Source organism: Tinamus guttatus, unplaced genomic scaffold, assembly GCF_059628265.1.
Source record: "Tinamus guttatus ecotype Peru unplaced genomic scaffold, ASM5962826v1 Tinamus_guttatus_pri_ptg000770l, whole genome shotgun sequence".
Taxonomy (NCBI): Eukaryota; Metazoa; Chordata; class Aves; order Tinamiformes; family Tinamidae; genus Tinamus; species Tinamus guttatus.
In genome coordinates this window covers 124,802-138,659 of record NW_028289304.1, presented here as the reverse complement: position 1 = coordinate 138,659, position 13,858 = coordinate 124,802, and the positions used below count along the sequence as shown (strand labels likewise).

At 57.8% G+C, this 13,858-nt stretch overlaps 1 pseudogene; it reads right to left on the bottom strand.

Moving 5' to 3' along the window:
• Positions 1 to 1,367: 1,367 nt before the first annotated feature.
• Positions 1,368 to 13,564, bottom strand: LOC148591507 (uncharacterized; annotated as a pseudogene).
• Between the last annotated feature and the right edge of the window lie 294 nt (positions 13,565 to 13,858).

Sequence of the window (13,858 nt, the reverse complement as noted above, 5' to 3'; positions counted from 1 at the left end):
ACCAGCGGCAACGGGGCGGTGCCAGGAGCAAAGCAGCATGGCCACGGTCAAAGGGGGGCGGTGCCAGGGGCAAAGGGGCGGGGCTAGTCCGGCTGTGTCCAGCGCTCTGGGATGGGCGGGACGCGGGGTCGGGTCCTGGCCCCGGGCACAAGAAGCCGCTGGCGGCCAGGGAGGAGCCATGGAGCCCGGTCAGCGCCTGCAGGCCGGCAGTGCCGCCCGGGGATATTTATAACAACAAGTAGCGCCTTCAGGCGAGGCCCTGCCGGGCGTGTGGGGGCCTGGAGGCACCCTGTGTGCAGAAGCCTCTCTTCTTCCTGGCTGTGGCTCGGGAGCGAGGAGGAAACGTGTCCCGGAGCTGCTCTGCGCCCCCACCGGAGTGGCTGTGCTGAGTGGGAGCTGCCAGGGCCCTTGCTGAGCCCTCCAAGAAGGTGGCTCCCATGTGCCGAGCACCTTGCAACAGGTCCTCACACTGTGACCAGTGCTGCACTGTGGTCTGGGGATGACTGCCCACCTCGGGGATCTCCACCCATCCACAAGGTTTCCAACTCTCCCCTGGGGTATTCAGTCCATCCTCTGGAGCTCCGCCTCATCCTCAGCATCTGCACTCTGCACTTGGGATATCTGTTGCATCACTGGGGTCTTCAGCCCATCCTCAAGAGCTTCACTCCATCCTTGAGATCTCCACCCTGTCTGCAGGATCTATTCCCCACTCTTGAGATCTCCACCCCATCCTCGGGGTCTCTATCCCATCCTTGAGACCTTCATCCCACCCTCCGGGTGCCCTCCACCCTCAGGATTTTCACCCCATCCTCAAACTCTCCAAGCATGCAGCTGGTCACTCCCAAGGGGCCCAGTGCAGCCACTCGAGTCTGACCCTTTCCTCAGTGCAGCCCCAAGCCCAGCCCCAGCTCCAGCTCAGGCACCGACCCCTCGTGACACCCTGGCAATTGCAGGGCTAAGGGCACGGCACGGGTTTGCAGGAGGCAGTCTGGGCCGCCGTGGCCTCACACCGCAAGCATTATGCGCGGCGGCACCACCCTCTCCCCCGAGGCCACGCCAGGTAGGCCAGCGCCGCCCCGCTGCTAAATAGAGCATGGCCCCGAGCTCGCAGCCAAGCAAACAGGCGGAGCAGAAGGCACGGGGCAAGCAGCGTGGGCGGCCCCTCTGCAAGTGCTGCCATACTAGCTCGCGTTTGTGCACCGAGCTGCGTGCCTGCACATCGCCGCCTGCCCCAGCCGGCCGTGCCCCATGTCCTTGCCCCATATCTGCGTCCACCCTCTGCCCGGGCGGCGCGCCTGGACGCAGGCGGTGCGGGACGTGGGCAGGGTGCTCGGCAGCGCTTTATTGGGGTGCGATGAGGGTGCTGCTCAGCCCGGCGGCCAGCCCAGCTGCCGCCCGCCTAGCACATGCAGTTGCAGGTGGTAATATTCAGCCCCTGTATCTACCAGAAATTTTATACGTTTCCCTTCCATTTCTAATTCTATCTAAGACTCGGGGAAGGGTTCCGAGTCCCGGCCCCTTCAGTCGCTATCTTCATTTGCCACCAGTACTCTAGGTGACCCCCTTTCTCCTTTTTCCGGACACTCATTTTTCCAATGTCCTTTCTTTTTGCAAATTGCACATTGATCCCTTCCTAACCATGCCCCAACTCCTCTAGGGGGTGGTGGTCCCCTTCTTCGCCTCCCTGATTTTTCTCCTGCTTCAAAAAATATCCTAGCCATCTCCCTTTGATTTCTCCGATTTTCTTTCGCCTGATATTCCCGATCTTCCCTTCTCACTCTTTCCTGTTTTTCTTCTGGAGTCTCCCTGTTGTTATACACCTTTTCTGCTACCTTTAAAAGATCCTGTAAAGCTTGTTCCCCCAATATATCAATCTTTTGTAATTTCCTTCTTATATCTGGTGCAGCTTGATTTACAAATGCCAAGATGACAGCTGCCCGATACTCCTCCTTTATAGGATCTAAAGGAGTGAATTGTCTAAACGCCTCTAATATTCTCTCTAAGAAAGCGGCAGGGCTTTCTTCGGCTTCCTGCCTGACAGCAATTACTTAAGTTAAGTTACGCGCCGCCGCCCGCAACCCTGCCATCAACGTTTGCCGGTATGTTCAGAGACGCTCCCTACCTTCAGGTTGCTCAAAATCCCACGGTGGTCTTACCAATGGGAATCCTTCATCGATAAGGTTCTGCTGCATGGTGGGTCTCCCGTCTTCTCCCAGCACCAACTTTTGTGCCTCGGTCAGGATCCTCTCACGCTCTTCGGTCGTAAACAGTACTTTTAAAAGCTGCTGACAGTCATCCCAGGTAGGGTTATATGTAAACAAGATGGATTCTAATAAATCAATCAACGCCCCCGGCTTCTCGGAAAAAGAGGGGTTTTGACTTTTCCAATTATACAAGTCACTAGAAGAGAATGGCCAGTATTGATACGTACGCTGTCCCTGAAGCCCTGTTGTTCCAATTGCTCTAACTGGGAAAGCTTGAGAGGTGCTTGACACATCTCCCTCGTCTCCCCTTTGGTGCGATCGAGTCCCAAGTGCTGGGCCCCTGTCTTCCCCTCCCTCCCTTCTTTGATCACTACTACTCACCTCCCTTCGTGCCTCAGGCGGAGGTGCGTAAGGGGGGGGGGGGGGATTGTGCCCACTTTCTTCATCCAATATTTCTGGATATAAAGTCGAATCTGATAATACCGCCTTTTTCCCTTCCTTTTTCATTAAGTAAATATCAACCTTTTCATCCTTTCCATTCCCTCCCACAAAAGGTTTCAGCCATGGGGGTGGATGTAAAACCAAATCCTCCCAGGTGATTATATATGGAAATTGATCTGGGTGTCCTTCCGACCCAGATCTCATTATTACCTCTTTTACTTTCCTTACCAATTTTAAATCTAAACTTCCCTCTCTCGGCCAGCCTACGTCAAAACTTGGCCACTCACTTTTACAAAATATCTCCCATCGGTTTTTATACACTTCTACAGATAAATCATGTGCCCGATGCTTAACATATCCAAAATGATTTAACATTAATGACAAAGGGTGGATTTCCCTTGTCCCATTGTATCAAGCTCGTCGCTTAAAACCAAAATTAATACCACTGCCAGTAAACCAGTAAGGGCGATTATTAACAGAATTCACCCTTCCCAAACTGGTCTCCTTTCGTCAAGGAGAAACGGTATTCCCAACCAGCCACCCTTTCTTTTTCTGGGAGTCCGAGGGACGTCTCCCTCGGGCTCCAGCCGACAATCCTTTGGTGCGTCCACCTGGATTACCGTCAGCTCACCACCACAGGTCTCCCCTGACCTATTATCTTTCTCTATTTTTTCTTCTTTCTCATATTCGAATCCCGGGCGAGCCCCCAAATGTTGGGTCCGGTTTTCGAATTGACAGAGAAAGAGGCAAACACCATCGATATATTGTGCTTTTAATAATAGGAGAAAGATAATAAGTATTACCAGCTAGCTGGGGTCCGGGCTTTCCCACGCAGGGGTCACACCACGGACCCCAACCACTTTGGTCGTTCCTCTTTTATACCGTTCTTACCCCAAACATTTTCCCCCTCCCGTTTTCCTGTTCTGCTTTCATGTCAATGTTATCTATATTTTATTGCCGACTGGGACACCTCTGGATAAGCAACTCCTCCATGCAGACCATCCCGTCTTGCCATATATCAGGAGTCTTTGTAGATAGGCAACCCCTTCATGCAGAACGTCCTGACCTGCCATATATCAGGAGTCCTTGCAGATAGGCAACCCCTCCATGCAGAGCCACCTGTCCTGCCATTTATCAAGAATTCCTGCACTTTGAGACTAAGTATTGACTAGCTTATTAGCACTCTATATTAACTCTTTAATCCCTACAATCTTTGTAGAGGATGGTGGCGGGCACGGTGCGGGCCAGGATCCTGCTGAAGATGGTGGGATGCTGCTGTGGCTCGTTGCCCGCTGCCGCCACATGCTGCGCTTTGGCCACCTGCCCGCTGGGTGCCGCGTAACATCTCTAGGCACAGTGGGAACACTGCAGTGACACTGTGCGGGGACCCCCCCCGAGCCACCTCAGGGCTGGATGCACCCACGGAGTCACCAAGGGACGAGAGCAAGGGCTGACATGGGTGCAAGTAGGGGCATGGGGGTCACAGAGTGCCCCAGGCAGGGCAGGTGCCCAGGGGGGTGTGCAGGGTGGCTACGGCCCACGCTGCGTGGGGGTCCCACGGGCAGATACACGTCAGGTGCTCCGCGAGGTGGCACAATTCACCGCGCACGTGACGGGGGGACCCTGCACCCACACAGGTAAAGGGCGTGCAGCCCTGCGCGACCCCTCCCGCACGCGGAGCGTCTCAAGAGCACAGAGCAGGAGGAGGCGCTGCAGCCCCCGCGGGCGGCCAAGGCACGCACGCCGCGGGGAGGCCCCCCCAGGCCTCGATGAAGACATGGGGAAGCGTGTTGGGATGCCTGGGGGACAGCAGGGGCCCAGTGCTGAGGCGGGCGCCCCGTTGCTGAGCTCCGACTGGTAGGTGACGGAGGAGGTGAAGCTGGCTGAGAGGCTACGGTGGCCCTGTGCGTGCTTCTGCCGCCGCCAGCGCTCACACAGTGCCCGTTGCCCCTGCGCCATGTTCAGTCCCAGCTGCTCTTCCCACCAGTGGCTCCAGTTGCCGGCCCAGGTGGCCCTCAGGCGGGTGCTCAGGCTGTCCGGCCAGGCTAAGGCAGGGACTGTGGCTTGGGCGCTGGGGCCCAGCGCCCAAGGAGGCCGCTCTGGCATATGGTGCAGAGCAGCTGCTGTCACATTCACGCGTGCAGCTTGCTGAGCCCAGCCGCGTGCGCCAGCTCCTTGGTGGTGAAGAGGTACTTCTGGCTGATGGTGGTGGGCGCGCGGGTGCCCGTGTGCCGGGACGGCGCCTGCCAGCCCCTGAAAAGCTCCCTCAGCCAGCAGCGGTAGCAGAGGACAGCGGCCAGGCTGGGCACAGTTAGCTCGGGACAGGGGCTGGCACAGGGCTCCTCTACGCGCTGGGCTTCCTCCGGAGCTGCTGGAGCGGCCACCTCATCCTCCTCATGGAGGATTACCTCCAGGTTGGACAAGTAGAAGGTCTCGGTCTCTTCATCCTACTCCTCCTGCTCTGCTTCCTCCTCCGCTTCCTCGCCGCCAGACCCGGATGGAGAGCCAGGAGTGCTCCCGCTTGGAGCCTCTGGCACAGGGGAAGGGCTGGGGGCTGACACATCCTCATCCTCCCCCTTGGGAGCCCCAGGCTGTGCCAGCTCATGTGTCAGGCTTTGGTAGAAGATGTCCCCAGCCTCGGAGAGCTGGAAAACCAGCACGAGTTCGCGCTGTCCCTGCACGTGCAGCTCTGCTGCCAGCCCTGCGGGGACATGGGCACCAGTCATGGAGGGACAGGGGTGGGAAGGGATGGGGGTGACTTCGCTCCAAGCCCCCAAAACAGGGCCAACCTCCCACAGGTTGCTCAGGCCCTGGCCACATTGAGGACTGAAAGTCTCCCCGGATGGAGGCTCCCACTTTGGGCCTTGCTCCAGGGATTTGACTGCACTTACGGGAAATATATTTCCTAATATTTAATGGAAAGGTCCCCGCCAGTCACTTGTGCCACTGCCTCTTGTCCTGTCTTTAGCCTCCTCCAAGCAGAGCCTGGTGCCTCTCCAGCGCCATCAGGAGACCTCTTTGCCGTCCTTTTGCCAGGTTGCCCAGCCCTGCTGCTCTCAGCCTCCCCGTGCCCCCAACCCAAGCTGAGGCGCTGCTGGAGCAGGCGGTACCGGTGCGGGAGCTGCGCGGGCAGGTGCTGCAGGCAGCCGAAGATGCTGTGCAGCTTCTGTGGAGGTCTGTTGAGCTGACAGGCCGACCCACTGCCCCCTGTGGCAGGATGTGAGGAGGCTGCTGTGAGCCCTGCTCCCATCACAGCAGCCCCATGGAGGTGGGCATCCCACCTTCTGCCAGGCCTGGCCTCCAGAGAAGGCCCCAAGCCAAGCCCACAGCCTCGTCTCTCACCCATATATTGCAGCAGCAGCAGCTCCTGCATGTGGGACGCGTCAAGAAGCATCATATGCTGAGGCCCCTTGGCATCACGTGGGCAAACAGTGGTGGGGCCTTCATCATATGCACCCACTTCAGCATGGGCACCAGCGGCAAGCGCTTATCCATCACGTACACTGCGAAGTGGGACGGGCCACAGCTCAGCAGGACCCACAGACACTTCCCCGTCCGCTGCCCTCGGTGTCCCGGGACTCACTTGGGTGGCCACAAGGTGTTGCAAGGGGTGAGCCCAGCCCAGGTACATGGGCAGCGCCACGCTCTCGCCCTGCTGGCACCCGGCTTCCTCGCCCACCTTGAAGAAATCGAAGTGGCATCGCCCGGGTGCCTGGAAGAGCGGAGCGGGATGTGTGAGCACCCAGGGCCGGGGGGCCTCTCCCACCACCCACATCGGCCCCTTCCCAGGCTCACCCACGCATCCAGGCACTGCAGGCTGGTGCGGTCAGCACAGCTCAGCACCTGCGAGTGGGCAGTGAACTCGCTCCAGTGCCACGGCGAGTGGTCCCGGAAAAACACGGTCTGGATGTCCCGGTGGAGCTGCTGCAGCTGAGGGGAGAAGGCACTGCTGTCACCGCTGGGCCCGGGCCAAGCACAGAGTGGGGGGACAGATCCATCCCTGGCTGTAGGGCCCCATTGCCCTGTGTCTCACGCGGTTTCAACGCTCCACAGGTAGATGGCTCTGCTCTCGGTGCAGATGGCCAGCTTGCTGGGGAGATGAGGGCTGCGAGAGACATATTCATAGAATCATAGAACTTTTGGTGCTTCAGTTTGTGGCCATTACCTCTAGTTCTGTCGGTGGCCACCACTGAAAAGAGACCAGCACCATCCTCCTCACTCCCTCCCTTGAGGTACTTATAGACACTGATTAGATCCCCTCTCAACCTTCTCTTCTCCAGGCTGAACAGGCCCAGCTCCCTCAGCCTCTCCTCATAGGGCAGATGTTCCAGGCCCCTGATCATCCTCGTGGCCCTGCGCTGGACTCTCTCCAGCAGCTCCACATCCCTCTTGTACTGTGGAGCCCAGAACTGGACACAATAATCCAGATGCGGCCTCACCAGGGCTGAGTAGAAGGGGCAGGATCACCTCCCTCGACCTGCTGGAGACGCTCTTCTTAATGCACCCCAGGATCCCATTGGCCTTCTTGGCCACGAGGGCACACTGCTGCCTCATGGTCAACTTGTCGTCCACCATGACACCCAGGTCTTTGTTGTTCTATAATTCCCCCTTTTTCTTTAGATTAGGTGACCCCGGGAAGCAAGCCAGCCTTGAGGTGTCAGATTCGGATTGCGTGAAAAGGCATGCAGTAGGCGGGTTAATAGAGTGCGAACACAGGCCCAGGCCATCATCAACCCAATTACCAGTAACAATCCCCATAACAGTAGCATCAGCAAGGACTTGAGTACAGATTTTATCCATCCCCCAATTCCTAACCAGTCCATTAGTCCGTCTAGACCGAAAAATCCCACATCCTTGTTGACCTTCTCTGTATGCTTGATCAAATTGTGAATCTGGCGGTGTATGGCTGCCGAATGATCCTTCAAGTCCATGCAGCACATGCCGTCAAAGTCCTGACACCCATGTCCATGAGCAAGAAGCAGGAAATCAATAGCGGCACGGTTTTGCAGCACAGCATGTTGTACCTGGGATAAGTAAATCATCTGACAATTCACTAAGCATAGTACTGGTTGCATTCGCTTGTTTCAAGGCCTAGCAGGCAAGGCGCTCAATATTTCAGTGTGCCCGCGCGGCTGATACCCCGGGGACGAAGAAGGACGCTGCTACAACCTCCCAAGTGCTCCAGAGATCAATGCTATCCTCACACTCTGAGCTAAGAGAGTTTGCTGCTCTTTTTGATCGCCTTAACAGGGTCTTGCTGTTCCCCGGAGGGCCGTGTGGCCAAATCATACTAAGGCGACCAAATGTGCAAGGCCCACCCATAGGCTGGGACGGAATGCCAGCCCAAGCTCGGTTCCCACATATCAAAAACCACCCGGTGGGAAGCTTCCTAGGCCGGATAGTTCCCGTATTGTGGGTAACATTTCCGTTACGCCATTCCTTTTCCCCTCTTGCCTCCTCAAAGGTTTTTGCATACTCATCTTTGAGACCTTCCAGTTCAACCTCGTATCTACTGTTCTCATTTTCCATTTTCTTCAGTCTGTTTCTCTCCCCTTCTAGTTGAGCCTGGAGACGAGCATTTTCTTGCCTTAAAAGACTATTCTGGGATTCAGTAGAAGACATCTGAACTTTAGTAGAAAGAAGTTCTTCTGTTGCAGCCCATTCTCTTTCGGCAGCTGCTGTCAAAAGGGCTTGAGATTCACCAAGTCTGTTGGAAAGATTCTTTTCCAATTTTTCCCACGAGGAGGTTTGCGCTCCCAGCGTGGCTTGCAAATTTTCTATCTGCCGGAGCAGTGGTGGCCGTGTAGCAGATGTAACACTTTGACTCGGTTCTTGGTTCCGACTCTCCTCTTCTTGCAGTCTCTGTTGTAGTTCACTGATTTCCTGCCGTAAGTAGTCCTCTCTTCTTGCTGCCTGTTGTTCTGCACATTGCAGCGCTAGCCGCAGGTCTGCCACCTGAATCGCCAAAGCTTCTTGTTGTTGCCGTGCCTCATCCTGGGCCTTCTCCAAAGCTAAACCAAGTTCTTCCTTTGCCTTCATTTCCTGACTTAGGGCTGCCTCTTGTGCCTCACTGTCCTTTGTGGCATTAGCTTTATGAAGATCTGCAAGTTCCTTGTAAGCACTGTCAAGTGCTGCCTGGACACTTCTGTTCCTTTCTTCAAGATCTTCCACCTCTGCCTGGAGCTTATTAAGATCCTTTTCTTGTCGCTCTACAACACTGTTCAGTTGTTTAATACTGTCTCGATGCTGCTTCTCAAGATCCTCTTTGCCATCAAGTACCTGTTTTAAATGCTGCAATTCCTCTTCCAGTTCCTTAATCTTTTTGTTCTGTTTTGTGTTAGTATTTTCTCTCTTTCTCCTTTGCTCTTAGTTTCTTAATAATGTTGGAATTGTGCAGCTGCTGTTTAGAAAGCTTTTCTCCTTCTTCCATTAATCCTTTGATTTGCTCATCTTTTTCTTTCAGTAATTCAGCTGTTTCATTACAATTAGGTCTAGTAGCCAATTCTTCTTTAACATCCTTTACTTCCTTTTTAGCTGCATCCCTTTCTTTGCATGCAAGCTGGAGCTTCTTTTTAGCATCTGCTATTCGCTGAGTGAACTCCTCTTTAAGGGATGAAATGCTATTGCTCTCTTCCTTCATTCTAAGGATTTCATCTTTAAGGTTATCATAAGCTTCCTCCAGCTGTGCCTTTTCTTTACTAGTACTCAATAACTGTGTTTCCCTCTTCTCTAGTTTAGCATGGGTGTTATTCTGGCATCAAGGACACCAAACTCACCCTTCACTACAGTTTTTTCGGATATGACCCCCTCCTTCCACACCTAAAGCACTTAGGGCCGTTCGCGTTTTCCCTCTTTCCTTGGTTTCCTCTCGGGCCCACCAAAGGTTGTAGCGCAGCGGCTAAGACACAAAATACTTGGGCTTGCTGCGCTGCTGAATCAAGCAATGCCTGCTCTACCTGAGCCCCCCAAAATGCTCCTGGGTTTCCCACACCCCGACGGGCAAGTTCTTCAAGCATCTCCTCGAGCGAAACCCCTTGTGGCAAAGCTCCCCGGGCCTCCCTCGTAGAGGGCACTTACTGCCTGGCCTCTAGCCGGTTGATCTCCTCCACCAGAGATGTCATCTGGATGGTGGTGTCCCACGCCTGTCTGTTCAGGGAGCAGATGGGGCACAGGTTGGGGATGCCAGTTGCATGGGACAGGGTGGGATGCAGCGTTGGCACCCCCAGAAAGACACTGACCCTCAGCTTGACATTACCCAGGTAGAAGTTCTTGTGCAGCAGTCGTCCCAGGGAGCCAAACGCGTCTTCTGGGTGATCCACAAAGAAGTGTCCCAGCTGTGCGGGAGCAAGGGCTTGGATGTGCTGGGGGGAGATGGGGGCACTGCAGGGAGACCAGGCTCCCCTGCAGTGCCAGAGACCGTGTAGCCCCATAGATCCAGAGCAACCTGGGGCACCCCCAGGACGCGCCACCCAGGCCTCACCTGCTTGGCGAAGTCGAGCGCCGCTCCAGCCTTGCCTGAGCGGAGCTTCCTGTGCAGGACCCCGCGGTAGAGGATGTCCTGGGGCATGAGCGGGTGCCCCCAGCAGCCTGCGGGGAGAGGGCAGGAGCCGGCTGGTACTGCGGCTGTGAGGGCCCTGGCGCATGGAGGGGCTGGCGCTGCGCGGCGCTGGAGCGGTGGCTGCGCTCACCCATGTTGGGCGGCAGCAGGGGCATGGCTGCCGCCTCGGCCGCCTCCCAGCTCTCGCCCGAGCCACCGCGGTGGGGCACGAAGGGCGTCGTGGGGCCGCTGGCCAGCACGCACCCGCGCTCACCCCAGCCAGCAGCCGTGCCACTGCTGCCCGCCTTGTGTGGCGGCCCTGCCGCGAAGTACGAGGGAAGAGCGTGGCGGGGAATAACATGGTGGGGCGGGGGGCACTGGGAGCGCGCGGCACCAGCGGGGCTTGGAAGTGGAACTGCCACTGCAGCCCGCACAGAGTGGCGCGGCCGGAGCTGCCCCGAGGTGCCGCGCGGTGGCGGGAGCGGGCCGGCGGGGGAGATACAGGAGCTGGAGCGGGTGTGGGAGGCAGGGAGATGCAGAACCGGGTCTGGGTGCGGGTCCAGGCCTGGGAGCGGGGGGAGCTGCGGGCCTGGGCCCAGGTCCTGGAGATGGGGGGGAGTTGCAGGAGCAGGGCTGCGAGCGGATCTGGGAGCAGTTGGAGGAGCAGTGATGCGCAGTGCTGGGAGCTGGGCTGCTCAGGAGCTGCCCTCAACCCACCCTGGATGCCCCCAGCCTGTGCCCCAGCACCGGGCAGTGGTGCCGCCCAGGGGTCCCCCAGGTGGGGCAGACCCAGGGCTCCAGGCCCAAGGCTCAAGCATCCCAAGCACTGGCGCAGCAGGCTGTGGAACAGGCAGGGGCACCCTGCGCCATCCCCTCCACATGGGTCCCTGCCACCAGGGTCCCACGAACTCCTACCTCCCTCGCTCCTCCCAGGGTCGGGTGGAGGCTCCCAGCGCAGTGTGGACGCTACTCCCAGCTCCCCGGGCCTGCAGAGACATCCCACATGTCACAGCATCCTTTTATTGGGGTGGCATGGGGCTCCAGCCCATGGGCACCTACTTGGGGGCACAGGGGAGCTCTGGGGAGGGCAGGGGCGGTGGCTGGGAGCCCGATGGGCTGGGCAGCTCTCCCAGCAGTGCCAGATACGCAGAGTCGTCGCTGAGCTTCCCAGTGAGCACAGCATTCCTCATCTCCAGCAGCTCCACAAAGACCAGGTATTGCTCTCCTGGGGGCAGGCAGAGGCGGCGTGGGGCAGGGGGCTACAGCCCCACTCCTCCTCATTCCCCTCCTCCTCCTCCTCTTCTTCCCTGCATACCGTAGGGCAGGCTGCCCTGCTTCCACGCCTCCATGCTCTCAAAGAACGTCTGGTGCTCTTCCCAGCACTGGTCGCAGGCCATGCACAGGAAGGTGGACTCGAAGCCCTTGCAGGAGCAGCCTGTGGAGGTGACAGGGGTGGGACACACAGGCATCGGCAGCCCCTATGGCCCCCATGCCAGCCCCAGGGGACGTGCGGCATCACCAGCAGAGTCTCAGCTGGCCCCGGGGTGTGTGAAACCCTGGGGGGTGGATTCCTGTGCCCCCCGAGAGCCACCCGCAGCCACAGTGCAGCGGCGGGCTCACCTGCGGCGCGGCAGGCCCGCACGCTGCCGGGTGCGTGCTTCTCGTGGCTGTGCTTGCAGCAGCACATGGTGTGCCAGGCCACCGCAGCCAGAACTCACCCATGTCCTCAAGTCATGATGGCACGAAGGTGAAGCTGTGGCACTCGCAGCGCTCAGCGGCGCAGGGCACAGCTCTGAGCCCCTCTGAGGCACATAGCCAGCCCATCAGCACCTGGCACCCTGCGGGGGGTCCCCCTGGCAGCTCCCGCGTGCACCTGCATATGGCTGGTGCTCGCTCAGCAGGTACCCGCAGAAGCATTTGGAGTGTTCGCCCATGCAGAAGCAGTCCCACAGGTAGTCGGGGCAGCGCCAGCCCACGTACAGCCTGGCCAGATGCGCCGCAGCTCAGCCCCACACCACAGATGGGACAGGCCACCCCAGTGCCCTGTGGTGCCATCCCTGGCATCCCGCGGTGCTGTTCCCGGCGCTCACCTGTGTGCAGGGCCTTGAGCACCGCCTCCTTCTCCTGCTGGAACAGTTCCTCAATGTGCTGGCCAAAATGGCTGCAGTGCATGCCCTTGGCCACCAACACAAGCTCAGCCTACTCGGCTGGGAGCACAGGCTGCACGGAGCTGGCTGCGAGGAGAGCGAGGAGAGAGCAGGGACGCGGGCAGAGGGGCGGTGACGCTGCAGTCACTGTAACTGTGGAGGGGATGCGGTTGAGGGTTGTGACGGATATGCTCCTTCCCCAGCTCATCCTGACTTCTCACATGTAGCCCTGTTCAGGTGTTAACTACCACATTATCTGATCCTGGTAGTTGCCTCCCTGATTTCTTCCCCCACCCAGACATTAACCATCAATAACAGTCCTGATGGCCCTATCCTGATGGGGAGATGAGGCTAACTGTGAGTACATCAGCCAACAGTCATTTCCGAATTGAAAGAATGACTATCAGTCAATCATCTTATCCCATAAATACGGAGACAGCCCAAGAGCCCATTGAGCTCTCCTTGCATGGCAGCGGGCTGCACGCTGGGATCTCCCCTTGAGCAGGGATGCCTCTCAAGGATACTCCTCGAGGTTAAGAGATCCTTCCCACTACAGGTTCGTGGTAAGTGACTATAGCGCGCCTTTCTCTTTTTGAACTTGTAAACCTTACTTTGTAACTGTGCACAAATCCCTTAGACATAAACCGTTGACCAGGTCTGGGACTAGGACTGGATCCAGCCGCACCCAGACTCCTCTCAGAAGGAGTTTGGAAAGCAAGGGGGTCCAGTCTGAACCTCGTGAACCAACAGGAGGGTGTCCTTGATAATTCTGTGTATATCTTGAACCTCCATGCAGTAACTAATAAGTGACCTTGCCATAGAATCTCATGAAACCATTGTCATTACCAATAAAACCTATTCCTATTTCTTTCCCACGAGTGAAGTGCATTGTGTCATTCACCCCCACCACCACTTGTTCCGTGACAAGGGTGGAGATGGGCTGGGATGGGGGAGCTCTGCCCAAGCATCAGGAAGGGGAGAGGGGCTCCCTGCTACCCCTCTCGGTCCCCTGCTGCCGCCCTCCCACTGTGAGACCCCTAAGGGCCACTTCATCCTCAGACTGTCCCGGAGCTGGCCCAGGGGCAGAGCTGCGTACCTACTGTCTCCATCTTGTCCGCTGCCTCCGTCTTGTCCACCGCCTTCTTCTGGCCCCTGGCCGTCCTGGGCTTCATCTGCCTCTGTTGGGAGCTCTCTCCCATCTCCTCGCCCTCCAGGACAGCCAGAGGTGGGTACATGCCTCACATATCCTTGCTTTCCCAGTGGGGCCCCCACCAGGCACTGTCGATCGCAGCCGACAATGCTGTCCAGGGTGGCTGGGTGGGGGGGCCCGATGGGCAGTGGGGGCTCTGCCTGTGCCCCGTCGGCTGGGGCCGCGGGCCCTTCGGTGGGACCCTCTGCCTGGGGTTCCTCAGCCTCCATGGGTGACCCAGCCATGGTGCTACATGGCCAGGGCACCCCGGCCCGGATGCTCGGGGTTGCCAGGGAACCGTGGTGACTTGTGACATATGGATGGAAGGAGGGTGCCGGGG